Below are 14,088 nucleotides of genomic sequence, written 5' to 3' on the forward strand. Positions count from 1 at the left end.
TAGCCCTACAATCATAAATAGCTATTATCAGTCTGAAGGAGTGGGACAGTACCGACGACTTTCTTCATGTTGCCACTGGAAAACATATACTGTATGTAACTTCAAATAGATGAGAACAAAGTTGCAAATGAACAATTGCAACAAAAAAGCTGAGCTAAGACTCCTAACTCTGTGAATGTGTGACAAGAAATAATGTGACAAAAAGTTAAAAAAAACAGAGATCATGGCACAGAATGAGAAAAAGATATTAAGAGAGTCGACAAGGTCAGTGGTAGTCTTGAGGAGTAAACTTGGGAGTCAGCCAGAGCACTGCTGGCTTCAATAGATCCTTCCACACACACACACACACACACAATATTTGTCTTTGTATCTACATTTGTGCTGGTTTGTGTACGTGCAAGTATGTGAACACGTGTGCACATTTTCTTGGCACTGGTAATTTACAACCACACATTTTTTATCATATGTTTAAGGTTGCCTTACCCTTGCACGCAACTACGCACTTCTTCAGGGAACTTTTAAAAAACCTTGACATTACTATGGAAAAAAAAATAGCATGAGCTAAATTTCAAGGTCTGAATCTTCAAGGTCTGAGACTGTGGTTATGATAAACAGCTACAGTTTACTGTCTCCAGTCCGGACACTACATTTAAAACATGCCTAGAGTAAAACTCAACACTGTTGGAACACTTACACTTGTGTACAGGCTTTTCAACAAGTTAGACTGTTTCAGAGTTATGAAACTTACTGTATTGAGCACCACTGTTATTCAACAAAAGCCATTCAACTGGACATTGTAATGTATACAGAGATAGCAGAAATATGCCTTAGTGTTTGACAAGAGATTATAATGGGCCAAATGTTAGTGACAGCCCAAAGCACAGTAACTGAATATTTGGACACATTTTGCACCATCAATTTGCAGCTGGCTATATACAGTATATTAACAACCATTTGCACTGCGGTATTCAGGTCAGTTAGGGTTCTTACCCAGCATGCGACTTGTAAGGCATTCTGCGCCGACCTTTTAAATGCGACTGCTCCACACCTCTGTGGCAGAGAGAAAGAGGGAGAGAGAAAGAGAGGCTGATATTAATATTACAACACCCCAAAATACACACTGCTATCTAAGCGCATTGATGAACCTAGCTAATAAATAGAAACTGTGCGAAAAGTCATGGTGACCCTCTTTGCAAAAGGCTTCACACATTCAGAGACCTCTTTCACCCTGATGTGCCATTCTGCCCTGTTTTCACACAAGCCCTCACAATCTCACTTAATATTTAGCTTTCTATTCTTTCACAGGCATGCAACATTAAAACATATATAAATTAGTGGTTCACTATAAGATCTACGTAATTTAAAATACGGGATATTAATTCTGAATAAAGGGCTGTGGCAATAAAATTAAAATAACCTAATCTTGGAATGACCTTTAGCTCACCCTGTAGAGTGAGCGCCCCATGTAGGCTGAGTCCTTGGCAGCGGCCCGGGTTCACATCTCACCCACGGCCCTTTGCTGCATGTCGTCCACCCTCTCGCCCCTATCCTTCAAACTATCCTGTCAATTGAAGGCCATAAAAGCCCAAAAAATTATCTAAAAAAAAAAAAACAACTACTCTTGAGCCTCTAACCTACATAACATGTATTATGTTACTGTTATTTGTTGTTTTATATCCTTTGAAAGTTCTTGTCCAGTTAAAGGACCAGTGTGTAAGATATAGTGGCATCTAGTGGTGAGGTTGCAGGTTGCAACGAACTGAATAACTCTTCCTTCACCCCTTCCTTTCCAAGCACGTAGGAGAATATACGGTGGCCTTCAGGTGATTATACACAAATGAAAACATAACTGATTATATTCAATTTCTGCTAATAGATCCCCCTACATCCTACACACTGCTACTTTAATAGTAACTATGGTGACAATTTGTGTTAGGACATCTTATCTACTTGTTTCTGAATCACAAACAGAATCATGATTTTGGAAATGGATAAGATAAAAGTTTAAAGACTGTTCCTCATCTCAGTGAGAAAGGGCATCTGTGGCATCACCACATGGTCAAGGCTCTTAAGTCATCTTTTTTTTTAGCCATTTCCTATCAAAGGTGCGTTTATGTCAAGTTTAAGTCACGTTTTTTTATTTATTTTTATTTTATTTTTTTTAGAAAATATTGGTAACAGACACTCATACTATAACATAAAAATTACAAAATTGTACATCACATAAAGTCAATTTAATTTTTCCATTTTTTCCATCATAACCCGATAAAGGCTGTACATTGTGAAACATTCACCATCACAATTGAAAGTTAGTGAGAAGTGGTTAGGGACCACAGTAACCATGAATTAGAATCAGGGCTGCGACTAACTATTTTTTTTTCATATCGTTTTCTCTATAAAATGTTCAGAAAACAGTGAAATATGCTCACAACAATTTCTCAGACCCCACGTGGCGTCTTAAGTATGCTTATTTTTTACTCAAAAGACTATACTATATTAGACTAGATGACTATCAATATTCAGTTACGATCATATAACAAAGAACAGAAACAAATCCTGACATTTAAGAGGCGAAAACCAACCGTTTGGCATTTGAGCTTGAAAAATGATTTAAATGATGACCTGATTATCAAAACTGTAATAAAAGCCTCCATTTGTGAATTCTCCTGACTTTTAAAGACTTCTTGTTCACTCACCCCAAGCCCCTGCAAAGTAATGCGAGTGCCGAGTGTTGACAGACAAATATTTTCCTTCAACAGCCTTGCCCTGTTTTTAGATAAACACCAACAATACCTTGCCCATCTCTTTCTGATGAGTGAAAATTGATTAAGTACATCAGTAGTATGGTAATCTGCCATTGTACCCGTCTAAGTTAAGTTCCTAAACCTAATTACACCCCAAAGTCTTGTGCTGCAGTTCAGGCAGACTCAGCACAGTACATTTACCAATTGAAGTAATCTATTCATAATAGCTAGTAATGGCGATAATAGTTATAGTTTGTTGCATAGTGGACAAGAGTGAGAGGGGACTGAGTGCACTACGCAGTGTTGTTGGTTTAGAGATACAAAAAGGCAAAGACATTTGATAGACACTAGGTAAAGCAACTGACCTGATACACATACAGTAACACATCATACAGTGTCTCTCTCTCTCTCTCTCTCAAACTGTTTACATTGGGCATGTCTGTGCTTTCCAACAGTCAACAAGTAACAAGTGAACAAGTGAACCTTCATGCTCAAATATTTGTTTTACATATGACATATGTCACTCTACTTTAAACATAAAATATAACTCCTCATCAACTCCTTTGTTTTCACAATCAAATTCTTGCACAACCACTTTACCTGTAGGCTACTTCCTGTGTGTATATTAAGATACATTATTAAGGGTTGACTGAAGCTGTCAATAAACTGACGTGATACATTGCAAAAATACACAAGGCCTACTGTAGCCGATCACTGCAGCTTATAGAATATAGGCCTATATGAAGAAGTCTGCGCCAAAAAACGATTTGTACCATAAAAAACAATGTCACTAAACTCACTATACCTATATCATAACATTTTAGCCCCCTATGACAATATACCATCACAATTATATATCATAATAACGCCATAGCACATAGCATACACTAGGTAGTCATTAAAAACTCTCTATAAACTCTCTTTTGAACACTAAATACACTTTAAAAAGGTCCTTACAAAACATAATTGGTATGCGTTTTTTGTTAGCAGGCCTATTCCAAAACAACTCTGTGTGTAAACGCCTGTGTGTGTCTTTCTGGAGGCACCACCCCCATATAAAGTCACAGTCTACATACCTCGACGATTAAACAGGACATTTAACCATCGTGGCCGCTCGTGGATAGCAAGTGAATGCGACGGAATCAGGCGCGTGCAGGAGTGTTTTCATGTCACGGGAAGCGCACGAGTGAACCGCATAGAGCAGGACGAAGGTGACTGCCCTGGCTGACACCTGTTTAAAAAACTAACGTTAACTGTTACATCCTCTTTCTGCGGCCATGTCTGACATTACTTGCACTGTAAGGACAGTAGGCCTATCGGCATATTTTATTTTTTATTTTTTTTAAAAAGGGAAGGTGAAGTTGCTGTGCTTATCACACGCCGCGCCTGTCCGCGTGCAGTGGTTGTGAGCCGCAGAGAGCGCGGAGAGGGGAGGGGCTGGTTGAAGCATAACAGGGGCGGGACTTGTGATCCCTGATTAGTGTTGTCAAATTAGTTTGTGTCATGCATAGACTGTAAAAAAAATGGTGTCATGCTGTTCACAACAAAATAAATGTAATGTTACTGTCCTGCTTGTGTGTGTGTGTGTGTGTGTGTGTATTTTCTGTCCAATACAATAAAACCACTAAACAGGTTTAAACGTGACAAAACAGTATTGTAACACACTGATGCTATTACTGCAGTTTTAATGGTCATTTAAATAGCTTTATATTACTTCATTTTGTTAAGTGAGTTAATAATGTTATTTTTGCATTGTCTGTAAAACCCCAGAAGTGTGGTTAGTAACCATTAGGAACAGAAAACTGCTCACACTCACATTTTGGCCACTTATGAACACGGAAAATCCAGACACTAAAAAAAGAAAAGTTACTTGACCAAACGTATTTGTAAAATCGATGCAACTAGATTAAATTATTTTTTTTAAAATGCATTGAATTATAACAATGTCAAAGCTTGGCAATACTGACACGTGTTGGAAAAGAAGTTAATGTCAGGTTTCTACAATATGTACACACAGCACATATGTGCATGAGTGAGCCAAGGTCATTCAACAAACTAAAACTATAAAACACATTTAGGGCCTGGGTGAACAGGTAACGCTATAGCAGCACTGAATAATGAAGGACATCAAAATGTGATATGTTTCCTTTAATTCATTTCCTCTATTCTACAAAAAAAGAAAATACAGGCTAACCTTTAAATAAAGCAGAACAATTGAAATTCTGCAAATGTTTCACTTTTTCAACCCTTTATTATGCTGCAAATCTGGTACAATACCTACCAAATAAAATTAAAATTAAAGCTGCAAGCAGCGATGGACGGGCCCTCGCGTCTCTGCGCGTGTCGGGGTTACTGGCGGACGCCGCTCCTTGTGACCGTGCATTTGCGCGGCACTCAGATACTGCAAATCGTCACCAATGAAAAGGGAACTCCCTGCCGAATTCAACGATATCTCACACAAGACTCTACGTCATACAGTTTATTAGCTGTGAAAAGGGGCGTGGCTAAAGTATAGGGGGCGGGTCAATCCATCACCAATTAAAAAGGAACTCTCTTCTGAGTTCAATGATACCTCACACAAGACTCTGCCTTAGATGGGTCAGCATTTATGAAAGGAGGCGTAGCTTAAACATAGGGGGAGGGCCAAACCATCACCAATGAAGAAGGAAGTCTCTGCTGAGTTCAATGATACCTCACAGAAGTGTCTACCTTAAACGGTTCAAATGTTATGAAAGGGGGCGTGGCTTAAGCATAGGAGGCGGGTCAAACCATCACCAATAAAAAAAGAAAGTCTCTGCTGAGTTCATTGATACCTCACATAAGACTACCTTAAACGGGTCACCAGTTATGAAAGGGGCGTGGCTTAAGCATAGGGGGCGGGCCAAACCATTACCAATCAAAAACAAACTCTCTGCTGAGTTCAATGATACCTCACACAAGACTCTACCTTAAATGGTTCACAAGTTATGAAAGGTGGCGTGGCTTAAGCATAGGGGCGGGTCAAACCATCACCAATGAAGAAGGAACTCTCTGATGAGTTCAATGACACCTCACACAAGACTCTACCTTAAACGGTTCAAATGTTATGAAAGGGGGCGTGGCCTGAGTACGTGGGCGTGGTTAAAGTATAGGGGGTGGCTCAGTATCACATGTAGACCACACATTATAAGTTTCATTTAAATCGGATGATGTTTGTCATATAAGGCAGATTTCCTGTTGCCAGCGGTGGGCGCTATGACCAAAAGTCAATATTGGCCTGTATATGTCCTCAGGCCTGGACTGTTGTTGATTGTGTGAAATTTCAAGCAAATATGACAATGTACACTGTAGTTACAGCCACTTTCTCGTTCATCGTTAAACACTCAAAATGGCCACCATGCCACGCCCACACCGTCTGACGAAAAGTTTTTCTTTTAATACCTTTTCCATCTTTAAGGTGTTGGGATGGTACAGACCAAGTTTGAAGTCCATCGGATGAAATCTCTAGGAGGAGTTCGTTAAAGTATAGCACCTTGACTTTTAGGCCTACTTCCTGTTGCCACTAGGGGGCGCTATGACTTTAAGTAAATATCGGCCTTTATTTGTCCTCAGGGTTGGACTCTTATGAATCCTGAAAAGTTTCGAGCCAGTTGGACAATGTACACTCGAGTTACACCCACTTCCTGTTTCAGCAACGAAACGCACAAAATGGCCGCCCCGCCACGGCCACGCCCTATGACGAAAAGTTTTTCTTTTAACAACTTTTCATCTTTAATGTCTTAAGATGGCACAGACCGAATTTGAAGTTGATCGGATGAAATCTCTAGGAGGAGTTTGTTAAAGTACGACATGTGGAAATGGCCAAAATCGCACTAATTTCGAACTTTGAATTCAAAATGGCGGCCGTTTGGTTTAGGGTATGGTTCTAATGATGTTTTTTGTACGTCATGGCATGAGACATATGTGTACCAAGTTTCGTGAGTCTACGTTAAACGCACTGCAGGGGCTCAATTTTTTAACTTTGTAGGGGGCGCTAGAGAGCCATTATTGGGCACCTATTACCGAAACCCTTAAAATACGTACATTTTCAGCAGGCTTTATGCGACCGCCAAATTTGGTGAGTTTTTGAATATGTTAAGCCCCTCAAAAAGCCAATTTACTTGCAGAAAATAATAATTCCTTCAGTTCCAATAGGGCCTTCGCCGCTGTCGGCGCTCGGGCCCTAATAAATCAATTCAAATATGAGCAGGTATAAAACAGGCTAAAAGCGTGAGGAGTTCGTTACGACCGAATTTGAAGTTGATCGGATGAAATCTCTAGGAGGAGTTTGTTAAAGTACGACATGTGGAAATGGCCAAAATTGCACTAATTTGGAACATTCAATTCAAAATGGCGGACTTTCTGTTGGGTTTAGGGTATGGCTCCAATGACGTTTTTTGTACATCTTGACATGCTACATATGTGTATGAGGTTTTGTGAGTCTACATTAAACGTACTGCAGGGGCTCAATTATTTTAATTTTGTAGGGGGCGCTAGCGAGCCATTTTTGTGCGCCTATTCCCGAAACCCTTAAAATACGTAAATTTTCACCAGGCCTGATGCGACCACCAATTCTGGTGAGTTTTTGAGTATGATAAGCCCCTCAAAAAGGCGATTCATTTGCCGGAAGAATAATAATTCCTTCAGTTTCAATAGGGCCTTCGCCGCTGTCGGCGCTCTGGCCCTAATAACATGTGCTACAGTATGAATAAATAGTATATGCTACAGTATATACAGAGTGCAAGGTATGAATGATATATAAGTATTTAGATATGTGTCTGTATGAGTTAATTATGAGGATGTGGGTAACAACTAGTTCAGCTGATGATGTTATGTTGTTTAATATATCCTGTTACGTAGAAATTCATTCAAAGACCAGAGGAGTGGTATTCTTAAAAAGAGCAAGGTGTCTACAGATACAAAAGAGATGCACATAGTATTTTAGAGGAAATATAAAAAATGTAATTGGTTAAATATTCTTAGGAAGGTTTTTATCAATATGATGAATTTTGCATGTAATGAACTGATCAATTTAAGCAATTTATGGCCTTATATACAGAAATACTTTTCTTGTACATCCATCCATTGAGCTACATTTACATTTAATTAGTGACACTAGTTTTCTTTAGTATAAAAGAGTGAAGTAGTGTGATGATTGTACAGGGTTTCTGGTAAATACAGAGCCTCCTGACTTCCTGCAGTATGTCTTTGCTCTTCTGTCTTTGCACTTCATGCACTGTTACCCACAGACTTTTTGTTTGTCATTTGCAATAAATTCTCCAACATTAAAGCAAGTAGGGCTTACAATAGCTGGGTGTCTAAACTTAAGTCAGATGGTATTCATCAGCAGTTTGTAATTATTATCGCAAATGGACAGATGTATATTTGATGAGTGTCATATGCGGCAGAGATCTTAAATCTCTTTGAGGTAAATTTGTGATTTTGGGCAATTTTCTTTACTATCCATAACTATAACAAAACTTTTGTGTTAGTATTATATTTAATTTAATAATTAAATGATTGATGAGAATACCACTAATGTTATAGCTTAACCAATATTAGCTAAATTGGTCCATTCTCCTATAGAAAACTAGTTACTTATAAGTTGAAAAAAAATATATTACTTGTTTAATGTAGAAACAATCTATGTTTAGACTACAAATAAAAGCCTGCAGTGACATTTACAGACAATAATCAAAATGACATATTAGTGCCTGTTTTTTGGAACAGTAATTGTCTAGAGGGATTATCTTTGAAATCCTTAAAAGCCATGTGATTTTGTGTTTGGTCATTTTTGCTTCAGTCTCTACGATGGAATATTTCATTAGCCAAATAATGAGCCTCTATTAAAATCATGGAATAAACTTTGTATGAATAAAACATTTCCAATTTTTTATATTTTTTTTTTAAAAACTCACAAGTTAAAATTATGCTTATACACAGCTTTACTTAATAGAAAAATGACAGGTGTGGTCATTTTTTCCATATACTTAATACGTATGTACTGTAGGATGTTTTACTGAGGAACAACAATTTGTGTTTGGTTTGTGTCAATAATAACTGTATGTATATATATTAATAACTAATGTAACCAGCACAGGTCACATAAAGGTGCTTAACGTTGCAAAAGGTGACGGTGGAAAGTTGGATTTAACAAAACTTAAACACAGCAGCGTGCAAGTTTACATCCTGTCACATACCATATATTGTGGGTGTGTGGCCTCATATTTCTGTGAAGTTTCCTTTGAGAACTGAAACACGTAGTTGCTCATCTGTGGTATGCAAAGGGGAAAACAGAAATTGATTTCATTTTTGTTCATTACCACAGCCAAGTAGTTGGCCTCTTCTTGGGCTGTGAAATGATGTTAGATGGTATAATTCAGATGTTACATAGACAGATATCGCTAATTCAACCAACAAGGATGGATTATCAAGTACCAACAAGAAGAGAGGAAAAGTCAGTAACCCACATTCTGTACAAGAGTCTCAAGAAAAGAGGTATGCTTGTTTTTTTTTTAAGTTTTGGGGTAATGAAGAACTGTTTTATGCACTTTGTTTGGGAACACATGTTGAATCATGCGTCATCAGCATATAGGGAATACCTTGGAAACATGCATTAAAGTTAGTTGTTTTAGTATTTTGTTATGGAGGCTGAGAGGTATTATATTTTTCACAGTGATTGTTATTTTAAAATGAATAATAATCTTAGTTTGTAACCTAAATTAATAAGAGATTTTTCTTTCTGTAACAAAAAAGTCAGACCCAAATGAATACCAGTTATCAGAAATAATCCAGCCAGCACTATGTTTTATGTAGTTATTTAAATAGCGTTTTTTTGGCATTTTGAACATTGCTGTACATTAGTTAAGACAATACCGGATACAATTTGTAACACAAACATGGTGTGATGAAACCACGCCTGTGTGACGTATATGTTGTATTTGAGCAAGAGAAGGGAGGAAGAAGATGGTGTCCGACAACGAAACAAACCGTGTAAGTAAACATTTTAGGCCAAAATGAACATAGGCTACCTGTACAAGTCTTGGTAAAGAATGTGGAAGCACTGCAGTTTGGGAAGTTACTGTTTGTATTTGGATGTGGATCGACTTGGTGAACTGATAGAATCAGAGTCAGGCATGTTCAAACATTAGCATTGCTAGCATGTTGAATAATTCAACATTTATTTAAGCAATTTGCTGTTAAAGGTACAGTTGGGAATTATACGATACATTATATTATCGCAACACATTTTTGAAGATTTTGCAGATTTCCATCGAATGTGTGGACAATGCTGATGGATTTCCTGGTGTGGTCATCTACGACGATAAAACATTCCCCATTCCTTCTCAACAAGTAAGATTAATAAGTGTAAAGTCAAAATCTATTTAAATATATAGTCTTAAATAATACATTTTCTGATGTGCATGTTTTCTGTTTTGTTTTTCTTGCATGGCCAGGATGTCATAGAGCGGCATGCTTCAGGCTCTTACAGGTTAGACAAGGCAAAGCAAGACAATTCAAAGTGCTTTGGTTTGTATTATTTGATGTTAGCAACGGAAGCTAAGCTCTCTAGAAATATATATATATATATATATATATATATATATATATATATATATATATATATATATATATATATATATATACATACATACATACATACATACATACATATACATATATACACACACACGTCAAAATAACGCGTTATTTTGACGTGTGTGTGTATATGTGTATATATGTATGTATGTATGTATGTATGTGTGTATGTATGTGTGTGTGTGTATGTATGTATATACACACACACATACATACACACATACATACATACATACATATATACACATATACACACACACGTCAAAATAACGCGTTATTTTTTCTCAGATTAATTAATCGAAATTAACGCGTTAAAAAAAATAACGCAGATTAATCTGTTCCATATTGACGTTTGACCCAGAGCCATTCCAGCCACCATTCGACTGTAAAATGAAGGAGGGAGACGAGAATGTGCTGCCTGGATCATTAATTGGAACATTAAAATCTTCTTCCTGCCAACCCTGGCTACCGAAATCTGGTGCCACTGATATGTCTGCGCCTCTCTCTGATGCTCTGAAACAGACGATACAGGCAACACAAACACTGCTGCACGTGACGCTAGTTAACACTATACTCAACAGAAGCTAACGTTAGCCTACCGCTAGCTAGTAGCTGGATTAAACACGGTTAAAATGCTGACAGCTAACGCTAAACGGTGTAAAGTTTGACTGTGTTTTACTGTAGAGGATTCAACACCGATATGTAACAATCTGCAGCTGCTGTCGAGAAACAACACAGACGGTGCGTTCAATGAAACTGGTAAACTAAAGCCTCGTGGTGCATTTGAAGTTATTGTAAATGTCCTTTTCCCATCTGGTGGTTATTTTTGTCATTCAACAGCAATTTACTAGTGAAATAAGTTATTGTTATACATTATTATTAAATCATTTAATTTTTGACCATATGGCCTTAGCAATAAACAAGCCGTTCTTTAATGTCACTAACCGTTGTTTAGTACCCTTCTTGTTTCTCTGTTCTCTATGTTTTTTTTTTCTTTTCTTTTTTTACTTTCTTAAAAAGTATTGGTTCAGGCACCGTTCAGTTAATTATGTATGCGATTAATTTCGTTTAATTAATCACAGAGTATGTAATTAATTAGATTACATTTTTTAATTGATTGACAGCCCTAATATATATATATATATATATATATATATATACACACACACACACACACACACACACAGAATATATACTGTATATTTACATTTTTCTTAGATATCTCACAGACCATAGCACCTGGAATGTGAAATATGTCTTACTGCTTATGTTTTTAAAGCAGCGTCTCCCACAACTAGAGTTAATGTGAATAACTTGTACACTTTATAGATGCAAAATGTGGACATACTTACTTTAGTAATATTATCACTGATATCTGTTACTACAGGCTAAACCTGCCTAATTTACTTATCTCCCTGTGCACCTGTTGTACTGTAGTTCTGTGCGACCTTTCCAAATTGCCCATGATGACAATGAGGACACTGCCACACTGGATGGGGATCCTCCAGAGACTGACAGTAATTCACCCCCTAGGTAAAAAGAGATATTCTTTCATTCTGCAGTCGCATATGAGGCCAATATTATTTGAGGCATTTAACTGCTTTGATTCAATTCCAGCTGTCATTTCTGCTTTGCTTTTGCTTAAAAGTAAAATTAAGACGCACAGTACACAGTTAGGTATTTGACGACTTGTCAGTCCAAAAAAAGATGTGGTACATTTTTAGCCAATCCCTTTTAAATTTAAACATTTACTGTTAGATCTTTTTATTTTTGCATGTATTTACTTTTGAATAGTTTGTCCAAAGCTACAATATATTACTGGATGTGATAATTGCCATACCAGTGATAAGATCAGTAGTTTTAAGTCATTCTAAACTTCTCTGTTGTACTTCTCCACAGTCTTCAGGAGGAAGAGGAGGCGAAGAGGATGACTTGAGGAATCTACAGCCATAAAAATTGGCAAAGTGCAATTCAGTGTTTTTTTGGCTTTTTGATAGGCTGGTTCTTTATATTTTGTTTCTTGTCATATATTTATTTTTTTGAATGTTGTAATGCCATGTGAACGAACACTTGTTGCTGGTCCAAACTAAGAGATACAGAATTGTATTTGCCTTACTATTTCATTGCTGGGAGCAGTTTCCAGGCAACTGAGATGTCAGGATGTTACTGGTCCCAGCCAAGCAATAGTCTGGAATATAACCCTGTGAAAGTATGATCAAGGTTTTGTACAAAGATCTTACATCTCTAGTAGAGATGCTACTTACTAACTAACCGCCTCTCAGTTGAGACAGTGGACCAAAGCAGAGCAACAACAGAGGAGGGGGAAATCTAAACGTTTTGTATAAAGATTTCAAGAAAACATGTATGTTGTGTTGGTAAATGTCATATACATACACAATCCAGCAGATGGCTGCTTAGATCTTTCAGTCATTTATACGTCTGACAAGTACTAATACTACCATTTTATTGTGTAAAAACAATATTGCATATGTATCAATTATGTACTGTGTATTACAACAGTGGTTTACATATATACATATACATAAACTACATATAAATGTATAATAAAATTCATGTTCTTCTTGATCAATTACTAGAAGGTTGTGTGTATGTGTTTTGACAAACATCTCTTGCACTGAATAAAAGTCTCAATTTGCTTCATTTGTTTCCATCAAGGTGGATCATTGGACTGCGTTTATGTGTATGCCGTTTATGATCTAATTATTATCTTCAGATGAAATCGGTTGTGTGATGCGGTCTTTGAGTGGTTTGGTTGAAAACCACTCTTACTGGCCCAAGGAATGCCAAAGACTGAAGGAAGAATCTTGCCCTCTGATATATATATATATATATATATATATATATATATATATATATAAAAAAACAAGTAATGAATATGGATCCATGTTTAGTTTAACAGTTAACAGCAAAGTCTTTGACTGGCCATATATTTTTTTCAAATAATTGTTTGGGCTCCTCGTAAAAAATACATGAAAAACATGATGTACTATAAAGATTCAGTTAAAGTACTCACCGTTTAGTCCAAAGTGAACAGCAGCTTTTCAGGGGATAAAGTGAGTTGAGAGCAGACAAAGAAAAAAAATGGTCAGCAAGTTAAGATGAATATTCTTTGAATTACTGAATAAGTGACTTTTATAGATAATCAAGTTTACACATATTCCTTTCTCTGATTTATGTTAAAGCCTATTCTTGGTCACTTGCAAGCTCATGCTCACTTTAAGTCCAGTGAGCAGAAGCACTATAGGTGAAAAGTAAGATAACAGTAGAGAATAATAAATAATGCAACAATAAAGGTAAATAGCTTTGTTTTTATAAAATATAGGCTAATTAAGGTCATTTTCTTTCCAAGAAAGAACATTATACTCACCTTTTGGTCCACAGTTTGCAGCAGCTCATTTGGAGAAAAAAAAGCAAAGGCAGCTGTCGGGGTTTAAAAAAGGTCAATTCAACAAATGTCCAAAGAGAGAGAATAGTAGAGATCTAGTGCAAGATGCTATGTAGGATATCACCAACCCTGCCATGTGCAAAGGCCAGTCGTCAGTGGCAAAAAGGGTTACAGCAGCTCAGTTCAGTGACACATCAACTACTGACAGTTTTCAAAAGGCAAATACCTGAGTGAAACAGCATGTTAAATACACAGTAGCAGTACTTAATTGCTGATGAACCCTTTTAATACCGTGAGATAGCTTTTTAAACAAAGCGACAA

The sequence above is a fragment of the Sander lucioperca genome, chromosome 19, assembly GCF_008315115.2.
Source record: "Sander lucioperca isolate FBNREF2018 chromosome 19, SLUC_FBN_1.2, whole genome shotgun sequence".
Classification (NCBI taxonomy): Eukaryota; Metazoa; Chordata; class Actinopteri; order Perciformes; family Percidae; genus Sander; species Sander lucioperca.